Raw genomic sequence first — 22,912 nt, 5'->3', positions numbered from 1 at the left:
TTCAACCCATAAATGTCTTTCTGGTAAGACTTTATTGAGTTAAAAATATATAAATTCATATCATCTTGGCATTTTGAGAAAAAAATATTGATATGAATTTTGGCCCATATTGTCCAGTTCTAATTGAAAGTGTCCCTTTTTTTTCCACTCATAATAACTATTGTCACAAATGGAAAGTTTCATCACCGATAGCGCTGACTCCTGAGAATCAGTCTTTGAGAAAATGTATTGTTGATGTTTTGTATTCTGGATAATTCACGATACATTGTCAACACACTCGATGGATTGGTGGGTGGCATTCCTGCGTTACAGCCAGCAGGTTTTTGGTTCAAGCCCCAGTGATACATAAAATATGAGTTAAGCTGCATAATGAACTTGTTTGGTTGTGAGTGTTTTGTCTTTGTTTTTATTTAATACATATTTTCCTGCTGTTCTTCCCACCTGACCCCCTCCCCCAGCCAACCTCCCACCCAACCCTTCCCACATGCCTTGTCTCGAGTTGTTTGACTGTGTCATGCTTACATTTATGTTTGCAGAGGTGGTTTTTTTCCTGGTTTCACACTGCTTTCTCTGTTTAGGGAAATCAGTTTCAAACTGGCAGTTTTTTTTCCCCTCACCCCTCCTCTCCTCCTGTTGTTGATCCCTTTTTCACCTAAATATGTGGGCGCCGCAAACGGCTGCTCCGGTGTGTTGATGTGTCTTCTTTCACTGCAACTACCAAGTCAAATTCCTCGTATTGTTCTAAACTGTACCTGGTCAATAAAGCTGATTCTGATTCTGATTCTGATTCTGATTCTGATTCTGATCATGGGCTTTTTCAAAGTGATTTTCAATTATACTCAAACAAATATAAAAAGAAAAAGCAATAACAAAATAGCTTCTCTTCTCTTTTCAAATATATATTGCCTTGACTTATGGATGTATGTTAGCTTTTCCAAAGGTAAGCTAGACAACGTGTGTTTTAACCATTGGGAGGCACAAGGTCCATTCATTCTAACTTAAAGCAATACATTTCTTTGCTATCAATGAACTAAAATCAATAAAACTACTTTTTGTTTTGCTAAATTTATGTTTATCTGGATAAGTAAATTTTATTTCACAAAGTGCTGTACAAACATTTCAGTTACATCCCATCCAAAGAAACATGAAAAGACAATCACATATAACATGGGAGGACAAGAAAGGGAGAACTGTGGGTCGCCATGGGGCTGGGAGGTGCCCCGTATTTAGATGAAAAGTGGGAGAACAACAGGATGAGAGGTGAGGGGGGAAAAGCAGGCTGATTTCCCTATTGTGGAGGAAAGTATAAAACTAGGAAAAAAAACCTCCATGGCGTACGTGCACCAAAAGCAGAACACAGTCACAAAGAGCACAGGGTGGGCGGCTGAATGGCGGTGGTTCTGGGAGAGGGGTGCTGGGGGCAGGGGCCAGGGTGGAGAAAAGAAGAGAATTCCGCTGGGGGACGCGGGCATGCAGCCATTACTGGGCGCTCCACGACGCCTTCCCTGTAACTCAGATAAAAAGCCATTATGAAAAATTTGGAATCCAACGTAATACTGTATGTTTTAGAATTATCTTCATTTACGTTTCTTGCTTCTACCCAAACAGTTTTAATTTGACTGCATTCCCACATATAATGTATCACCGTATCCTTTAAGCCACATTTCATCCATATGTCTGGTGTGTTTCTATTGTACTCAATTTCGCTGGTGTTGTATATGTAATATACGCATTAGCAGTTTGTATTGTAATGTCGTTAGGTGACTAATAATTGACATGTTTGTCTTTGTTAATCCTGTGATAGACTGGAAAACTGTCCTGGGTGTGTGCTGCCTTTAGTTCTAAGTAGGATAAATGTCATTTTTATCAACTTATTTGCTCTTTCTTGTGAAAAAGGGGACATCATTGAAATCCAAATGGATTCTTATTCTCATACCAGTTGGTGCGTAGAATTTCTTAGGTTCGTGTATTCTCAGTGGAAAAGGTTGTGATTGTGGCACCAGTTAAAGCCTATATACATCGGTCATCCTGTCGTCTAAATCCAATCGTACAAATGAAAACCAGTGCCCCAATGAGGGATAAAAGAAACAACATCGATACCAACACTTTCGATGGCCCCTCACTTCTACACATCAATAAAACAGTTTACTCCATCATTGATTGAAAAGTGCTGAGTCATAGTTTCACGGCAGCTATGGATCCTAAGGTGTGCTGCTGGATCAATGTCCCCTTCACCCTGGATGCTCAAAGCAGTTAGAGCATGATGATTGGAATACAATATTATGTCCTTTAAAACAACAGTAACACCAATATCACCAACTTCTTACTGTGTCACACTGGTTGGAGTAAGAAAAATGGCTCTATTTGTTCACAAGCAGGCCAGACAATCAATAGTCATTTACAGTTAGACATTTCCTTTAAAAATCATATTTTCAATCATTCTGGAAAATAAATGCGGAACGAATGCTTAGAACTAAATAATAGTGTTTCAATCTAGGGGCGGGACAATAGACAGAAGCTGTGTTTCCTTTTCAGTGTTTTGCAAAACAAAAACAAAAAAGTGATATTTCAAAAATTTTGTATAATTTAGTATAATTGCTCTTTGAACGTGTTTCCATCGAAGGTGGTTTTGGGGAGGAGCCTCAAAACTCCCATGAAATCTCATCCTGTGAGACTTTGCTGCAGAAAGTTTGGTGTGGTGTGGTTTGCTGTTGAATGTGACAGTGATCATTTTAAAGTAGGCAGTGGCTATCCGTACCGTTGCCATAACAATATACCGACATTCTATCCGTATGCAGCGCCCCAATTTGGCCAGTTTAGGTCACGTGATAGGTCAGTCATTGGTCAGTATAGGTCGAGTGACTAAAACAAAAACGTACCCAAAAACGTAACCCTAACTCTAATCCCAATCCTAAAAATAGTTGCGATATTGGGTTATAACCTAAACCTAAACCTAACCCTAAGACGCTACGTGCTTAAACTTACGGTTGTACGGTAACCGTACCAATAGCACAGGGGGTTGTCCGTACAAATAGACATTTTCTTTAAAGTATGTCCATGTACTTCACGTCCTGCAACGTGTAATGGTGGAAAAAGGGTTTCCATAGCGATTTTTCAATATATTTCAATACTGAAACGTCTGAAAAACCTAATGGCATGATATAGTATTTTGTATACGGGGAAAAGACAAAAATTGCATTTGGAAAAATGTCCACGCTTTTAGCTGACTTTAAATCTAGGCATACTTACCGTACATACTTACTCTGACATTTGAAATAATTGGCCTTTCGAGAAAATGAATAGAATAAACTAGAACATAAGACTGATTTTTCTTATGTAAAGCACCACTGCAAATGGAATGCAAAACAGATATTGACAATTCATGCCAGAATAAACTGAAAACAAAATCAAACGTCAAACTAGAACCATCTACAGAGCCAAGATTTAAAATATGGACATGTTCTTTTTCAAGAATATTAGTATTTCTACATGTTTTGGCAGAAATTGAGTCCTCTGGACGAGCGATACCACTCGTACCATCGACGTTAGGTCTTGTGATATTTTAATGTCATGATATTGTCACATATGTGGTTCCACCTTTAGTTTGAATTGATGAATTAATACCTCCCCAGTAATGACCTTTGTGTTTGATACTTGTCACTTGGATGAAATGTTTGTTTCAAGTTACTCGTAGGATACCAAGAAGTGTAAATGCCCATAAACAGACAGAAATGTATGCATTGCATATTAAAATCATATCACAACAACAATGAGCTTTTTTGAAGACAAGCATTGTATAGATCAGTGTTTCTCAAATGGGAGTACCTGTACCCCGAGGGGTACGCCATGGCACTGCAGGGGGTATTAGAGAGAGAGAGAGAGAGAGAGAGAGAGAGAGAGAGAGAGAGAGAGAGAGAGAGGAAAATTAATGGAATTTTTTAATTATTATTCTTTTAAAAAATAAAAGGGAATTTTAAACAATGCTATGTTTATACTTTTACTTTGTTAAATATTAATCTAGGTAGACAAAAATGCAGTAAAAAAAAAAAAAAAAACAAAAACAAAAAAACAAAACAAAAAAAAATTCTAAAAAAGAATGTCTTTAGGTTTACCAGGGAACCACTGCACTAAATACTGTTTCTTTCCACTTATCTACAAAACGAGATTCTTTCAAATGTGTGTTATCACTCATTCATTGCATTATGAGGCTCTATATTTGTAAAATGTTGTAATCAAAGGGGGTACTTGAATTCAGAATTAAGAAAGGGGTACCAAAAAAGTTTGAGAAACACTAGTCTAAACGGTAAAAACTATAGAAATAAATCTATTCAGGAGCCACTAAATCAGCGTTTTTCAACCTTGGGGTGAGGAACCCATGTGGGGTCGCCTGAAATTACTGAAAAACTATATGAGATTTTTAGAATTTGGAAAATTATTATTCTTTTCTTTTAAATGAAAGCAACACAATCTTAAACAACTCTTTTTCTATACTTTATATTTGTAAAATATAAATCTAGTCAAGCTCAAAAATGATTAATAAGTGATTCTAGATTAAAAAAAATGTCTTTGAGGTCGCCAGAAACTCTTGACATCAAAATGGGGTCACGGTCCAAATAAGGTTGGGAGCTACACTTTCTTTTCTCTTATTTACAAAATGAGTTTCTTTAAAATGTGTTCTCACTTGTTCATTCCATCATTATGGTCTTTAGCTGTTTTTAAATAATTTTCTAAGCAAAATGTTGTCGTCAAGAAAAGGGGGTACTTGGATTCAGAAATAAGAGAAAGGGGGTCCTTGCGCCAAAAAAGTTTGAGAACCACTGCTTTAGATTGTGTTTCTTACCACATTGTATTCAAACTTCTTAAGTTCATTATTCATACATTAAAGCTGATATCCAGAGTTTTTGAGAAATCTATGTTTACAGTATGTATCATGCTTTTGAAGTGCAAAAAAATACCTAACTAGTCTTTTACTATGGTCTACTGCGTGTGGTCATTCATATACATTAATGTATATAAGTCCCTCCTTCGTCCTATAGACCCCTATACAAATTGACTGCACCCAGCCAATAGGCTTTGACTTCCTGTTTTTGAGTCTGTCAATCAAAGTGAATGCAGAACTGTGCACGGAAACAAGGCCGCGCATCACAACAGCAAACATGTAAATATGATTTTGGCTCTTACCTGACCCATAGACCTGTATCAATGTGACCTGATGCAACCTTGTTATGCGTGTGCAGAAAAGTAGAGGCGTGGCTTCTGGTCGATTGGGAGAGGCAGTCGGAGGAAGTGAGGCAGTTTAGGGCGGGACATTGAGATGTTTCACAGAAACTCCGGATATCAGCTTTAAGGATAGTTTGCTATTGTAGCTGCATGTGGCTTCAGCATCATTTACTGATTTTTGTAAATATTTTTGACAATCTTGGGATCATGTTTTCCATTTCATCACAGATCAGCTGACTGTTGGGCTCCTATGAAACCAAAAGGTCCAACTTGTGTTCAGACATTTTCCAGTGCCTAGCATTACATTAGAAAGCTCTCTCACCAAGGTGAAGGTAGTGATCCATTGTGTCCTCTACACAATAAAGAGGGCATGTAGACAGGGACTATAATTCTTTCCCACTCATTGCTCTCTTCAGTGGTCCTCTTTAGCTCAGCTCCTCTTTATCAAGCACAACAACCTCTCTGCTCGCTCTTTATCTTAATAAACATGTCCAACCCTCTCCACTTCAACTTTTTTTCCCCTTTTGCGTATTCTTTTTCTTTTCCAGTTCTAAAAGCTTCTTCATGACTAAAACCCATCCTCGTACATTACTGCTATATATTCAGAGCTCTTCTATCTGCTCTTTCATTTCTTTTTGTTGTAGCTCAGAGAAGAGAAAAGAAAAGAAGAGTCTGACTGCTGTATTCTTGCTACCTTGTACATAAATAGATGCATCACACAAGATTTTGTGAAGGAACACAAATGGTGGATCTTGTTTAACAGCATTAGATGAGCAAAAAATGAGAGGCTTATATAATGTTTCAGGAAAACTTACAAATGTTATAAAATAACATATTGCAAGAAAGATGTGTGTTAAAGTTAATATTTTTCAGGATTATTTTAGGTTTACTTGTTTGTTGAAGAGAACAATGCTTTTGTTGAATATAGGCTATAGTTCTATACTTTTATCATAAGCAATGCAGAGGCGGTGCAGGCATGTGGGAGGAAATATTGAATCACAGATATGTGTTCTTATAGTTTCACATCCTCTAATAACCGCTGAAGAGATGAGAAAAGGCACTGACTTGATCCATGGCAAGGTGATGATAGTTTTCTTTGATAAATTGTTAATGTCTTTTAAAGGTTTTAAACTGAGAAATCTGATCCATTAGAAATCAAATCGGGCTAATAAGTTGACAAATATATTATTTGTGGAAACAATTTTTAAGTACCTAATCCTTTAAGGCCTGAAAGCCTTTGTAGCATCTAAATACACCACTTAATACAACTAATATAACATTAGAAACGTTACGTTCTCCATTCCAATTGGCCTAACAATGGCTTGGTTTATGCTAATGAGGTTTGCACCAAATGGAAATCAGTGAAGGTATAGAGCACATTGTACTCAAGCTCAAGTACAAATAAGTCATACATAAAATACTCAAGTACAAGTAAAAAGTAGCTCAATTAAATCGTACTTATAGTAAAAGTTTCTAGCTATTTTCACCCCCCACGTTTATTTTTGGTAATAAATGTTGCCACAATTGGAACTTCATTTATTTTCCACAAAGGCATATAAAACAAAAGGTTTTTGAAATTGTGCAATATTTTTTTTCAAATGAAATAACACCAATGAATTCAATTCAAAAGAAAAACATTCTCAGTCTCTAAGTATAGCTATATTTATGAACTCTAAAACTGAGAAAATAACCAGCATTTAATGCTGTTTTGGCGCCATGCATTATGTTCAATCTGATTGGTCGGCTATGATGTGACGCATTTGATTGTTCTCTGGTCATTTCATTTGTTTGTAGTTTCACAATGTCCGTTGATCATTTTAAAACCAAATGAAGTCAGGCTAATTCTCCAGCTTTCATAAGGGACATATTTGAAGGCTATAAGATACACTGATTTGATGAAAATTCTCGAGGATTTGTGACAAAATTGGAGGTAAGGCGAGGTATGGCTAAATAATGAAAAATTGTTGATTTTTTTTTTTTCTTCTGGATTTAAGGCATTGGAAAGACCCCAAATACTAGTGCAAAAATGGCCATAAATGAAATAAAGTAGAGAAATTGATAAAACTTGAAAAACACAACAAAATGGAGTTAAGGTGACCAAAAAAGAGGCCAAAAACTGAAATAAAGAATAAAGCAGGAGTGTCAAACTTGTTTTAGTTCAGGGGCCAAATATGGAGAAGTTTGATCTCAATGAGTAATTCCAACACTATTGTTCCATAGTTTACACTTCTATGTATACATAAAATACGAAATATGTAAAAAAATGACCATATCCAACAATATGTGATAACTATCAGTCCCAACAGGATCTTTACTTTAAATTTATGAAGAATTTCTATTTAATTAAGGGAAATATTATGTCATGATTTAAGGAAAATGTAAGAACTTTGTGTTTTTCTAACTGTTTAACAATACAAAAAATTATTGCAATCACGCGATATAAGCACCGGAAAAACTGTGAACACCTGCAAATATTGTTGAGTTTCATTCACAAAATGGTTCATGTTTTACTTTCGCCTTTGGACGCTCCAAAGGGCCGGATTGGGCCCCCGAGCCATGAGATTGACACATGTGGATCAAAGGGAGAGATAAGAGGGACAGAGACGGGTTCTGTTCATGTTTTATGTGCATGTACAGGACATTTATGTCCCTAAAAACATTGCTGTTCTTTATGAGTCTAAACAAAAGGTTTTCCCAAGGAATTAATAGTCGATCTGAGATGGATTATGAAATAATGTTGATACATATTTCTTCAGTTTAATACGTGATTTATTTATCTTTCAATCATCTATTCAGACAAGATTAAAATAAGCAAATCTTTATACCAACTGTCTGTGAAAGGAAGCTATGTTTGCTTGGTGGACACTCAGAGCCAATTCACAGCCATCGTCCACCCACGCACCGACAATCAATAAAGCCTCATGCTGCAGCTAGATCAAACTAAGAAAAATCTTGCATTACTGGCAATGCGAGAGAACATGTAAGCTCCTTTCCACAAAAAAATAAATAAATAAAAATAGCGTGTTGACCTCTTCGAGATAATTGCATAATATTTAGAAGTTGCCATAACTCTGACCTTAAAAGCAAAATGGAAACCAAAATGTGTAGGATTTAGTTATTTTTCAGAAGCAGATTGCATGTGCCACAAGTCACACAATCACACACCAGTTTGTGGCAAAAATGAATCATTGAGATGTTTACCAACTATTACAGAAGCTCTTTGTGACAAAAGAGCTTCAGCAATGCTCAGAGCACGGACTGCAGATGAAGAGCTGTGTTTGATGAATGATTTACACCGTAAGGCTGATTAACTTCCTTTTATTAGTGGTTATTTTGGAATAGACTGGTGCTCTGTCCAGGGTGTACCCCCGTCGCTTAGCGCCCAGTGTGAGCCAGGGATAGGCACCGGCAGACCCTCGCTACCCTGAAAAACAGGAACAAGCAGGTCTGAAAATGGATGGATGGATGTTTTGGAATATTTCTTGTCCCTGTTCTTCATTATATTGATTAACAGAAACCTTACATTTTTTGAAGAGGATTCAAGTCAAGATTTAATTAGTTGTGTTTTTATTAATTTCACTGTAAACAAAATGAAAATAATTGTACTTGAGTTAGTTAACTGACAACTTAGCATATCCCCAAAGCTCATTCTTTGTGTGGATATAAATATTTTTTTATGTTTTCTCTTAAAAAAAATATTTAATTAAATGAATAAAATTTAGAAATAAGCAATAAAAAAAAAAAAAAAATCGTTATGCTACATTAACTACAATACTATTAAGGCATCAGCAGTATACGCACACTAAATTAACGCACCATGAGAAATAATCTGTAATATAGGTTTTTCCTAATTTCGTGTGATAATTATGCTTTCTAGGAAAAATGATTTAGTGCAGTGCCTTATTCATGTTGTGTGTAAATAATCAATGTTGTTGTCTTTTTAGGTGTCATCATACTTTAGCTAATAAGTCTTGTGAGGTATTTTTTAATAAAAAAAAACACATTGTAAGAGATTCAGAAAAAGCATATTTCATTTGATAATATGTTTGCTATATGACCTATGTTCCCAAAGTGGGGTACGGGTACCCCTAGGGATACGCAAATTGTCAAAGGCGGTACATGAATAAAAAAAATAATTTGGAAACCAGAATATAAATGGACCAGCAGTCAGGAGCCTCCATGCATTGCCACAAATTAAACAATAACTGATTTAAGACTATACCGATGGTTACAGATTATTATTATGTTTTATTATTATATATTATTCAACAGAATAGGTACAATTCAGTAACACATTTTACTGTACGACTACACTTGTGTGTGACATTTCATCAGTGGTTCCCAACTTTTTTGGCTCGTGCTGCCAGTTTAATATCACACATTTTTTGCGTCTCCAGAAACTTCTAGAATTAGCTTTTGATAATGTTTGTTGTTGCCAGGATTAATTTAGTGCAAAGCGACAAGATGCACCAGCTCAGATACTTTCATTCTGCATTTTATTTGAGCTCGTTTTATATTTGAGAAAGTGAAAGTACAGAATACATTTGTTTAAGATTGTTTTGTGTGTCTGGTGTAATAATTTGAAAAATAATAATTACAATATAATTTTAGAAATATATTTTTAATCAGTGTTTTTATTAATCAAATTTATTAGACATTTCAGGGAACCCAATTTGAATTAAAGGCAACCCCACATTGGGTCACGAGTCACAACCCCAAGGTTGAAAAACTCTGCATTACATTATTATGTTTTTGAAGTGCGCAGGAGTGGGGGTACATGCTTCAGGTTTAACGTCTGAAGGGGTACGTGACTGTGAAAAGTTTGGTAACCACTGGTCTAAACTAAAGACTCACATACAGAGGAATGGAAATGTTTCAAGTCTGTTAAAAACAATAAATGACTTTATAAAGCCACTTTGTTACACATCCATCTTTCCATCTGCCACAATAATGTCATTTAAATGAAAATACCTCAAGTTGAGGGCATTACTCAGCAATTTTTAGGTGAGATTAAAGAGAGATAATCAGATTAAATAATCACAGAGTTTAATATTTTTAATCTGTTGACAGCCCTAATTACTATATGAGAGCTGTTTCAAAGATGGAAGTTGACTATTTTAGTAATAAAACTGCCCACAAGTTTTTGTTTTTTTTCCACAGTTTGACACTAATAGCATGGAATTGTTGCTTGATCTGCGTTGTCACTTTCCGAGGCTCAGTTATTACTTTTGTTTGTGGAATGACTCTGAAATGACAGCACTGACTTTATAAATGTGTTTCTCTGTATAAAAACAGGGAGTGTGTCAGTGTACAGGCCATAGGAAGGACTAAGTGGGATGTCACTGTCGCGTCTCTTGGCTCATTCAATGGGACTTGCTGGTGCATGAGGGGCACAGCTGTTGCCAACATTGTCGGAGTTCAGTGATTACATGTCAATGCTGTTGTGTGACAACAAGAGATGAAGTGAACAGTCAGTAAATGAAAGCCGACGTCGTCTGCTGTTGTCCGTTGACACGGTATGAATGTTCATCGACTGTGTGCAAGACGGTGGCATATAACACGGTGCTGAGAGCTGTTTCTTGATTTCTTATAGTTGTGTGTGAATATGTGCATATGTTCAGAGGTCACAGTCCTGTATTATGATTGATTTACATGTAGATACACTCACAGGAGAAGAGTGACATTCTTTTGTTACATTGTGTTGCTCTATCTGAACCATAGACTGTAAAAAGAAGGCAGTGTCTGTACGGTTGCCATATCAATATACTGACATTTATCCGTATGCAGTGCCCCTATTTGGCCAGTTTAGGTCACGTGATAGGTCAGTCATTGGTCAGTTTAGGTTGCGTGATTAAGACTAAACCTTACCCTAAACCTAGTCCTAACTCTAACCCTAACCCTAAGATTTGTTGTGATATAGGGTTATAACCTAACCCTAACCCTAACCCTAGAAACTAACCCAAAACCTAACCCCAAACAAAATCCCAACCCTAGGACACTACGTACGTGTACTTCGGTAACCATACCAATAGCACCGGGGGCACCGTATGAATAGACACTTTCTTTAATTGAGGCAGTGGCTATTTGTATTCGTATCAATATACCAGTCTATCCGTATGCAACACCCCTATTTGGCTAGTTTAAATCATGTGATAGGTCAGTCATTGGCCAGTTTAGGTCGCGAGACTAGGAACAAACCTTACCGTAAACATAACCCTAACCCTAAAAATTGTTGCGATATTGGGTTATAACCTAACACTAACCCTAAACCTTACCCCTAACCCGAACCCTAAAATGCTACTTACTTGTACTTTGGTACCCGCACCAATAGCCTAACCTAACCTTAACCCTAATCCAAACCCTAACCCTAAGACGCTACGTACGTGTACTTCAGTAACCATACCAATAGCACCTAGGGTTGTCCAGACTCCAACCGTACAAATAGACACTTTCTAAAAAGAATGGAAGGGACAAGCTCATGGGGAAGTGAAGCGTTTTTATTCTTAGAGCTCCCCCTGCTGACTGGATGCACTATAGCTCATAAACCCCGCCTCCTCAATGATAACAGATGGGATGTGGGTCAAACTGTGAAGTTAAAATACTCATCACATATTTTTTCCAAACCTAAACTCTGCTGTGATCATTAGTTATTATCACCCTACATTGTGGTCAAGTGCTCATTTTTCTGTGAAGTTCATTTTAAATGAGCTATTTGAGGTTGAAAAACGTTCATTCATTCAGACAACTTTTTTCTCAGGAAATACACTTTGATATATACTGACATGTTTCAACTGTCAACTGCCAGTCTTCTTCAATGACATCTGCTGATTGCTTTGATGTGTAATTCACTCCCACTTAATAATTACAAAAATTTCCTGAGAAAAACGTTGGGGCAAAATGAAAGCTGAACATATAATTCAATAAACCTTACAGTGCATTAATGAGCATTAAAAGCAGGTTTTCAAGCACATGGAGGAAGCATTGCCTTCCAAATGCAACAAAGTGAATTCAATGTTTGCCACTGATCAGCTGTGTAGCTGGAGCGCTAGCTGAATGAGAGAAAACAACAACAAACTTAACTGCGCAGTAAATAATAAACACACTCCCACATTCAAAGACAAATTTAATGTAAACACACTTTAGATTTCATGCGCTTGGAATGAATTATAAATGATGAGTTGTAGCAGGAGTGTGCTCCCAAAAATGTTGCCACAAAAATAACTCCAAAGTTGTGTTTTCCTGAGACATTCTTTGCTGTTGGAGTAAGTTTAAATACAAATAATCCTACTAGCCTTGGGGTCAGTTTGACCCCATTCAATGTGTATATCATTCAAAAAACAATAGTTGATGTTTTTCATTTATTTATTTTCTGCTTTATATTTCATGACTTTTCTTAATTTGATGGGTACAATTGATTAAGCATAAAATTATCATGATGATATTATTTTATTGTGCTGAACACATATTGCATGCATTGGAGTACATCTTAGCTTAGTACATCTGTCTTAGCTGATTAAAACTCATCTGTCTGTGTATTGCGACCTGCATTCTCTCTCTCTCTCTCTCTCTTGAAAATGTCCTCAAGGAAAAGGTTTATTATCAATGAGGTTTTGGAACAGCTCTTTCACAGTGCAATTGATGAAGTTTCAAACACATAAATGTGTTTAAAACTTTATGGTGAATAACCCCAAATATGTTGCAAAAAGGAGATAAAAATAAGTAAATAAAACTTTTCAGAGGAAAGGGGGGTCACCAACATTATTCAATATGGCTAATTGTGTGGGAGTCATGAATGTGCACCCCAAATTAGAAAAGATTTGAATGAAAGATTTGCAAGATACACTAACACTACACACTACAAAGTTTGACCTGATAGTGGCACTGCAGGAAAGGTCATATCATCACCACAACCAATGGGGTTCATACTGTTGTGGTAATTTAAAGTGAATTTGAGAAGATTTGGATAAAAAATATTCTAATTTAAAAGTTTGGCCTGATGGTGGCGCTAGAGAACAGGTCAAGGTTTCTTTATCAAGGGTTTATTCATGTATTCAACAAATTAACAAAGTGCCTGACACAAAAATGTGGTGAAGGATTTTCTGAAAACTGTTGGCAATTAACCCTGGGGTCAGATTGACCCCAAGGGTAAAATGTGTTGATGCATGCTGCTACTCCAACCATTCATCCATTCTTGCAGAAATTCTTCCATTTCATTCATATTTTGGCCCAATTGGTTCAAAAACCTTATTTTAAATTTATTTCCAACCACATATCACCACTCTTCATAATGTCATCTCAGGCTATAACTAAATGGTGCAGCATATACTCATTAGTTGGAATTGTAAGAGAACAAAGAAAGCCCGGCCTGAGATATCATCTCGTCTTTATATCTGCAAAACAGGACCTTCTTTCCACAGCCTATATTTCCTGTGCACTCATTAGAATATGAAAGGGCAGAGGAAGCATTCATCAAGGTGATTGATGTCGGTTATGAGCAAGGGGGAAAAAGAAAACCGTCTGTCATTTTGTGTCTCTTGGTTCAGAGCCAAGCAATCTATCTGGATAATTCTCTAATCGGGCATTCATAGATTGTAATTAAACATGATTAGAAACCGTCTGCCAAGTGTGAGGAAGTCCTTCCTACTCCCCAACCACACGGCACTTAGTTTTGTTTTTTTTTTTTGTCTCAGTTAGGCTGGCTAAGTCTTCTACATCAGCATATTTTGGGACAGATGTGCATTTTTACCAAGTCCATTATTCATAATAGAGGCAAATCCTAGAAATATGTTATTTTCTCATTTTTATTGGTATATACACCTGATTCTTTCTTCCACTGAATAAACAACTGTTTTCTAAATTGTAGAATATTTTTCTAATTGAGTTTCAATTTGATATTTAAGAATTAGATAATCCCACAGATTATTTTTTGTTTTACGTATATCAACAGTTTCATCATTCATAGTTTACACTCACCTGCTTAAATCGATGAGTTTATCCATGGAACTCCAGATGCTTCTATATCTGCTGTTGATATAATGTTGTCACATATAAAAGTTACTGCCTCAACAATCTTAATTAAAAACCCACTGTTTTGTACACGTTCTCCTGTTTATAAGGTTTGCTTGTGGTATGAGGACCTCAAGTGGAAAGTAAATGAACAGCAACTATTTTGAAGTGAGATTAATTGTGGCCATAAAGATATTACAGGAGAAAAACAGTCTGATTTTATAGAACAGTGGTTCCCAAACTTTTTACAGTCCCGTACCCCTCAAATATTTAACCTGAAGCCATGTACCTGCACAGTTTAAAAACACAATAATGTAATCTCATATAAAATGTAGCCCTACAGACACTTGTCCCTGAATTTTACCTATCCTGTTGAGGAACAATATACAATAATAAAAAATAAAAATAATGTAAGGACACAAGAAATCATTTTATTTTGAATTTTCAAAAAAAAAAAAATCCTGAAACTGTGAAACACAACTCGCTACAACTTTATTGAGAAGCGTGAGGTTGAAAAGATACACAGAACTGCCATGTTTGGCTGAATTTGAGAGAGTCTGAGTCTTTAATCTTTCTCCATACAAATTATTGTTCTATATTTTGGTTTTTATGACTGTCAAAACTGAAAATCCACTTTTACACAAGAACACAAAGTCTTGAAAGCATGTTTTGCAAGCACCTACAGTAGGTTCCCAAAGTAGGATATGCAAATCATCTTACGTGAATAAAAATTGAAGACAACATTGGAAACTAGAATATAAATAGAGAGGCAGTCAGGAGCCTTTATGCATTGCCACATTTTACACATTGGCCTCTGTAAGACTACCCTTTAGTGGTGACAGAGAAAAACAATTTTATGAAAAAAGTGCAACATTGGACATGACATCACCTTATCATGTTTTTTAAGTGTGCAGGAGTAGGGGGTGCATGGCACGTCTGAAGGGGTAGGGGACTGTAAAACGTTTGGTAACCACTGGGTTGGCGCAAACCAATGTAGCTCTCCTCATATTTGCACTTTTTTGCTGAGAGTTTCTCTGTCACCATGGGTAGTCTTACATAGTCCAACATGTGATTTGTGGCAATGCATGGAGGCTTCTGACTGCTGCTCTATGTATATACTTGCTTACAATTTTTCATTTTTATTCAATTACCCCCTATGGCAATTTGTGTACCTTTGTGGATACCTGTACCCCACTTTGGGAACCTAGGTTATAGAGTTTACATTTGACTTTTTTTTTGTTGAGTTAAATCAAGATCAACCATGAACTCATTAAACCTCACTGAGAGCTAATCAGCTTCAGCCAGTATATTTATTCTCGGACATCACAGACGTCATACAGCTAATATCGGCTTCACTAACAGAATTTATTTCATTAAAATCAAAGATTCAAATATTCTCGTTGAATTCTTTCACTTCAACAAGATGATTTGCTTTCCTCTCACGTTCCTCCGAGGATTTTGGAGGGGTTTAAAAGTTTCCACTGTATCCTCAAATAACTTCATGTCGTGGTTGAAGTGGATCAGCATGCTTGGTGTCTTAAATCCTCCTAATAATTTTTGTAGCCACCGATCAAATAGAGATTTTTAGGGGTAGGGTGGGGTTATTGAAAAGTTATAAAAGACAGGAAAAAAGACAAGACAAAAAAACAGCCTGTAAGTATGTTTAACAGCAGATTTATCATAAATACATGTAGAGATCACAAGAAGAGGTTATAGATTGTCTTTTGATTTTTTTTAAGTGTCATTTGGCAAAAAGATAAACAAGCTTGTCTTAAAGCTGATATCCGGAGTTTCTGAGAAACGTCTAAATGTCCCGCCCTAAACAGCTTCACTTCCTCCCACTGCCTCTGCCAATCTACCAGAAGCCACCCCTCTACTTTTTTGCACGCGCATCGCGGAACATAACAAGGTCGCATCGGGTCGCATTGATATAGGTCTATGGGTCAGGTAAGAGCCAAAATCATATTTACCTGTTTGCTGTTATGACGCGCGGCCTTCTTTCCGTGCACAGTTCTACATTCACTTTGATTGACAGTCTCAAAAACACGAAGTTGAAGCCTATTGGCTGGGCGCAGTCGGCCATTGTTTCCATTTGTATATGGGTCAAAAGGACGAAGGAGGGACTTATATACATTATTGTATATGAATGACCACCGGCAGTAAGACAAGGCAAGGCAAGGCAAATTTATTTGTATAGCACATTTCATACACAAGGCAACTCAATGTGCTTTACATGATAAAACATTCAACTGTTTAAAATCAATAAGAACATTTAAAATCATCAGTAAAATCAATTCAAATCATCAACAAACACATTGCATCAACAACATGATCAAAAATCTCTCTCTCAATCATACGCAGTAGAGAAAAAAAGTGCCTTTAACTTTGATTTAAAAATGTTCACATTGGATGCTGACTTCAGCTCTGCTGGCAGTTTGTTCCACTTCTTTGCAGCATAACGACTAAACACAGCATCGCCATGTTTACTGTGAGCTCTGGGCTCCACTATCTGACCTGTGTCCATAGATCTGAGAGACCTGCTGGGTTCATACCTGACTAACATGTCACTGATGTATTCTGGACCAAACCCATTCACAGATTTATACACCAGCAGCAGAACTTTAAAGTCTATTCTGAGGCTGACTGGGAGCCAGTGGAAAGACTTTAAAACTGGAGTAATGTGCAATGACCTCTTTGTTCTGGTTAAGACCCGAGCTGCAGCGTTCTGAACCAGCTGTAGCTGTTTGATGCTCTTTTGGGGAATTCCTGTCAGAAGACCATTACAATAGTCCAGTCTGCTGGAGATAAAAGCATGGACCAGTTCCTCCTGATCTTTCTGAGTCATTAAACCTTTCACTCTGGAGATGTTCTTTAGGTGGTAGAAGGCTGTTTTGTGATAGATTTGATCTGACTGCTGAATGTAAGATCTGAGTCAATCAGAACACCAAGGTTTTTGACTTGGTCTTTAGCTTTTAAAGATCGAGACTCAAGATAATTGCTGACAGCAGTCCTCTTTTCCTTGTTACCAAAGACAGTCACCTCCATCTTGTCAGGGTTTAGTTGAAGGAAGTTTTCACTCATCCAGCAGTTTACTTTTTCTAAACAGTCATACAACACCTCAATGGGACCACAGTCATCTGGGTTCAGTGATAGATAAAGTTGTGTGTCATCTGCGTAGCTCTGATAATCAACCTTACAGTTCTGTAAAATTTGTCCTAAAGGAAGCATATAAAGGCTAAACAGAACGGGTCCAAGAACAGAGCCCTGAGGAACCCCACAGGACATTGGTAATCTATCAGATTCAAAGTTTCCAATGCTTACAAAATAACTTCGCTCCTCTAAGTATGACTTAAACCATTGCATTACTTTTCCATTTAGTCCAACCCATGTTTGCAATCTGTGCAACAAAATTGTATGATCTACAGTGTCAAATGCAGCACTTAGATCCAATAGAATGAGAACAGATACTTTTCCTGAATCAGTCTTCAACCTTATGTCATTGATCACTTTGATAAGAGCAGTTTCAGTGCTGTGATGAGAACGAAAACCTGACTGAAACGTATCAAATATTTTGTTGAATGTTAAGAATTGACTCAGTTGGTTGAAGACCACCTTCTCAATGATCTTGGCCATGAATGGAAGGTTGCTGATTGGTCTATAGTTATCCAGTATAGAGGCATCCAGTGTTCTCTTTTTTAACAGAGGTTTCACATCAGCTACTTTCAGGGATTTTGGTACGGTGCCTGATTGTAATGAGCAGTTAATTATCTGACACAAATCAGTGACAATTGACTTTACAACAGTTTTAAAGAATTTTGAGGGTATTGTGTCAAGGCAACACATTGATGAATTCAGCTGCTGAACAGTTTCCTCTATTGTTTTTGGGTTCACTGTAATAAACTAACATTATAGTTGACATCCCTCAGTGGTTGAAGCTATTCAAGCTTTTTGTTATTTTGCTGGTTTGTTCTGATGTTTGACCTTATTGATTGTATTTTTTCATTGAAATATACAACAAATGCATTGTATTTTCCAGCTGACAGTAATTCAGGGTCTATCTGATCTGGGGGGGTTGTGAGCTTTTCAATTACAGAAAACAACGAGTTGTTGACATTTTTGGCAGTAATTTCAGAAAAGTATTGCTGCCTTGCTTTGAACAAGCCATCATTGAATTTTCGCAGACTTATTTTGTGTAGTTCTAGATGAATTTGGAGTTTTGTTGATCTTGATTTACGCTCAGCTCTTCTACAGTCAGATTTCAAATTCTGCATTATCTCAGTCCTCCTCCAAGGTGTTTTCTGTGTGTTTGGTTTTCTCTTAGTTTTGATTGGAGCCACCACATCTATGACGTTACAGACTTTTGTATTAAACTCATCCAAAAGATGATCAACTGTCTCAGCACTCAATGTTGGTGCCATTGCTATGGCTTCCATAAACTGTGCACTTGTGTTGTCATTTATGTACCTTTTCTGTAAACACACAGAAGTAGTTTGAACAGATGTTACAGTCTCTAGGTCAACAAAGACACAGAAATGATCAGATAGAGCTAAGTCTCTTACATCAACAGTGCATACAACTGACAGCAGTTCAGCAAACTCATCCATGAATTCTCCAGAATATTTTGGGGGTCTATAAATGACTAAAAACAGAACTCTTGAATCACCCTTCAGTAAGAATGACATATATTCAAAGGAGATAAAATCACCAAATGTTATTTCTTTGCACTGAAATATTGATTTAAAAATGGCAGCAACTCCACCACCTTTCCTGCAAGTACGACACTTATTGAAATAAATAAAGTCTTGTGGTGCACTTTCATTGAGAATAGTATTACTGATACCATCATTCAACCATGTTTCATTTTCATAAAAAGTCCAAGTGATGTGTCAAAATAATATCATTAATTAGTAGTGACTTGTTAACAAGTGATCTAACATTAAGAAGAGCTAATTTTAAAGACTTTACTGCAGACACTGGTGGACTTTTTGGATGACATGTTCTAGGAGTCAAATTTTTATCTCTATTAAGCTTTTTGCTTTTCTTTAATTTCACAATTTTACCTGTGTTACCTGTCACCACAGGAATTAAAGAAGCTGCATTAACTCCATAAGGCCCTGACTTTTTCTGGTTGTTCCTAAAATAGAGCTATTGCAGTCCGAACCAAGCACACATCAGACCTGTGTCGCTCTAAGTTGAACACAGCTGGCCTGAGGAGAAGAGTAATCCTGGGCCTGGTATCGTCGAGGAGGGATGGATGGTGCAGATTGGTTCTTCAGAGGAGATAAGATGGGTCCTTGGTGGGGTAAAGGGTGGGGTGTCAGTTTTGTGCCAGCCAGAACCAGCTCGTTCATCTGGGCAGTTAAATCCAAGAAGGCAGGGGTAGGAGAGAAGCTGGATGAGGTGGAAGTAGGTGAATTTTGGGGTGAAGCAGGTGGGTCCTGAGATATTGGAGTTGGGTTGACCTCTTCATTTTGGCGATTTTGATTTCGTGCTGGAAGCTCATCGACTCCATATTCTTTCCTTGTTGTTTTGTTCTCCGATGGTACATGTCGTCCTCTGTCTTTATCAGAACTGATAGCAGTGTGACTGGTGAAGTAAAACAAGTTGCTCCAGCCTTGTTTAGACACAGTCCATCTGCTCTAAAAAGATGACGACGTTCCCAAAAAATAGGAAAATTTTCTATAAAATTTAGTGAAAGGGCAGCACAAGCCGAAGACAAAAATGTATTCAAAGAGTAAATCCTTGAGAATTTCAGATCTCCTTTGCGGACTGGAGTTATCGGGCCACTGATGAACACTTTAGGCTGCAAACAGCTCACAGTTTTTAGTAGATGGGTGAAATCCTGCTTTAACACATTTTTCAAATGTGGGTAATCTGCAACAATATGCAATATTTTGTCAGCCAGGTCTGATACTGTGTCATTAGGTAAGCAGATCACTTTCACGTTGCTGCTAAACATCTTCTGAGCATCTTTAACAGAAACGTCTCCGACTATCAGTGTGTGAGGTTGTTGCTTTGGCCTACTATGTCGCTTTTGTTTTCCTGAAGCACTTTCAGTCTTCACAGTTCCAGAAGGTTGTGTGTTGACCTCATTAGAGCCAGATCCTAGGTTATTCAGCAGTGGGGCGAATCGATTACCCAGTTCTACATGAAACTGGGTTTGTGACTTGGTGATACTCCTGCCTTTGATGTTGAGGCTGCAGTCTGCGAAGCCAGTTCAGGCCAGTCCGTCTCATTATTGATATCAGGGTGCTTTGCTCGGCCCGTTAGCCTTTGAAGTGGATATGACTTTTTCTTAGGCTTATCTCCCAGAGTATTCTGGTCTGATAGCTTTGTTAGCACGGGCTGGTAGCGAGTTAGCTTTATCCACTCCGCTGTTTTGAAACAGCAGCACAGTCGTATCATTATCATATCCACAGTGTCCATTAACCTCAATGTTTACTTGTATTCCTCGCACTGTAGTCTCCAGTTCAGTAATCTTTTGGAGAAGACTGCTGTATTCTGTTGTGGAAAGAGCCATTCTTCTGCTAGTTAGCTTGCTACTTGTAGCTAGTTAGCTTGCTACTTGTAGCTAGCTAGCTTGCTACTTAGCTTTCCAGTTCAGTCAGCAAATAAAAAAGCAGGAGCTGATTACTTCAGAGCCAGAGTCAGATGGTAAATGATAGAGTTTGATGTTGAAGTATCGTATCATTTCTCAGAAGAAAAAGTTCATGTTTAGTAAATAAATTCCTCTGTGAGCTCCGCTCTGCTCTTTTGCTGCTGTCAGCTCAACTTCTGGAAGACCATAGTAAATAGATTTCTCAGAAACTCCAGATATCAGTTTTAAGGAAGGTTATTAGTAATTGATTATTTAGTTGTTGCAATAAAAAACTAAACAAACAAACAAGGATATACTGATCTTGCTTATACTGCTTTTATTAATTATTGTGCTGTATATTATAGTGCTATACATTTATTCAAAATAAAAGTCCTTTAGCTGATGTGAATATGCAAATTATAATTGAAACTACCCCAGCAGATGTTTTTCTACCTCTGAATGAGTTATTCCATTAGTGAACGTGTGTGTGTGTGCGTGCGTGTGTGTGTGTGTGTGTGGTGTCAGCATTAAGGCTGTAGTGTTGTTAAAGAACAAGATAAACTGTATGTGGTGTAGCAGTGGATTAGTAAGTGGAGACATGGCAGCCATTTCCATAGCAATAGGCTTTTTCATTCTGAAGCGTGCTCTACGAGGTGATGCCTGTGCTGCAAAGAAAGCTTTCTGTGCTTCTGTGTTTGGTCTCGTTAATGAGACCAGGAGAGCTAAAAGGATACAGAAAAAAGATGATAAAGCTTTGAAAGGTGACGATCGATCTGAGTTCAACAAAGACGGCCAGTGAATTTTTTTCCAATTATTCTTTTATTACTCAGAGCAAAAAACTCAGCCACAGTTGTTTATAATACAGTTCCATGAGGCTATGGTAGTGGTAGGACATGACATTAAGTAGGGCCCTATAAAATCTGTTTTATCTTTTTGTTCAAATTCTGTGTTTTTCACTTTCATTTTTAAATTATTATTATTTTTTTTTAAATATGAATCTTTTTTTTTTTTTTCCAGAAAATATTAGTTTTTAACTCCTGTGAGCAAACAAAATGAATACTATTAAAAAACAAAACACAATTAAACAAAAATGTATGTAAAAAATAAAGTAAGTAAATTAAAAGGTAGATTTAAGTTGTAGTGACATGGATTATTCTGACGGCTCCTTTTTAATTATTTATGTCGTACGAAAATGTATGAAAACAGCATTAATGTCACAGTCACCCAAATTCCCCTCAGGGATCAATGGTTTGCTGAATCTGAGCAGGTTTATTGTTTAAGTTTTGATAAATTCATTTAAATTATCCTGATGACCGTAATGCTAACGCAAAAATAAATGGACGCAAGGATACATCAGTTGTTTCACCACTATGAGGGCCTGAATATTTTACAGTATCAGAAGTTATCATTAAACTATGATGTTTAAGACTTTACAATCCCTGGCATCGATGCCGCTGTGCTACATGAGAAACGGACAGAGTTTTACAGGCACAGCAAAGTTAAACGGGCACTGGTGGCTCTGTATTTAGAAGTCAGTGATGATTTGTGCGGTTTTTTTGGGGGGGGCAATTTTAGACAGTGTTTGATGTGTTTTAGGCAGTGCTTAATGCAGCCAGGACAGGAGGGTGGAGAGTGGTGCACCTAATGAGTGCTCCCCAGAACATTTCCTCATAAAAAAAAATGTTCCTTGCCTCACGGTGACGACGTTTCATGTTGATTCCGTCCATTTTCGCATTTAACCCTTTTCTTTGGTCGATTCCGTGATAAATTATATATATATATATATATATATATATATATATATATATATATATATATATATAGTCCTGAAAGACTCAGACACGCACGTGCACAATATATATAGCTGCTCCTTAACAAAAGTGCTGAGCCTGAATGGTAATTAAAAAATTAAATAAAACTCAAAATGTTGCCTTTTATATATATATATGAACTTTAATATATATTTTGAGGCAATATAAATAAGCAAATGCATAAATAAGTAGGATATTTTTTTTTGCCTGCCCTGTAATATAATAACTTGTTAGATTTGGGGGAAAAGTTTTTTTTTACGTTTTGGACTCAGCATCTTGTTACATTATATACCGATTG

Source organism: Gouania willdenowi, chromosome 8, assembly GCF_900634775.1.
Source record: "Gouania willdenowi chromosome 8, fGouWil2.1, whole genome shotgun sequence".
NCBI lineage: Eukaryota > Metazoa > Chordata > Actinopteri > Blenniiformes > Gobiesocidae > Gouania > Gouania willdenowi.
Note: the sequence above shows the minus strand (reverse complement) of the source record.